This window comes from Vigna radiata, chromosome 5, assembly GCF_000741045.1.
Source record: "Vigna radiata var. radiata cultivar VC1973A chromosome 5, Vradiata_ver6, whole genome shotgun sequence".
In the NCBI taxonomy this organism is placed as follows: Eukaryota; Viridiplantae; Streptophyta; class Magnoliopsida; order Fabales; family Fabaceae; genus Vigna; species Vigna radiata.
In genome coordinates, this window is record NC_028355.1 from 29,531,154 (window position 1) to 29,531,479 (window position 326).

Below are 326 nucleotides of genomic sequence, written 5' to 3' on the forward strand. Positions count from 1 at the left end.
TACACAAAGTGTTTCTTTTTCCTTTCTCTGTTGGTATGGGATACATGATGTAAGATTACAACCTAGAATTGAAAGAATTGTACTCCTAGGGAATTCTTCTATATCAATTTCTTTAATTCCCTTATGTCCCTTTTTTATCACTGAATCAACTTCTACATGCGTTTAGAATAAACTTTGACCACTGTGCAAGATAAAAACTAGTAAAATCATTTTTTACCTTTGAGATTTGGGAAGAGTAACATAAAATGACAAAGTTTATATTCATTTTACACACATTAATAAATATAAAATGATTATAAAAGAGTAAACTTTTTCAATTTTTAAAA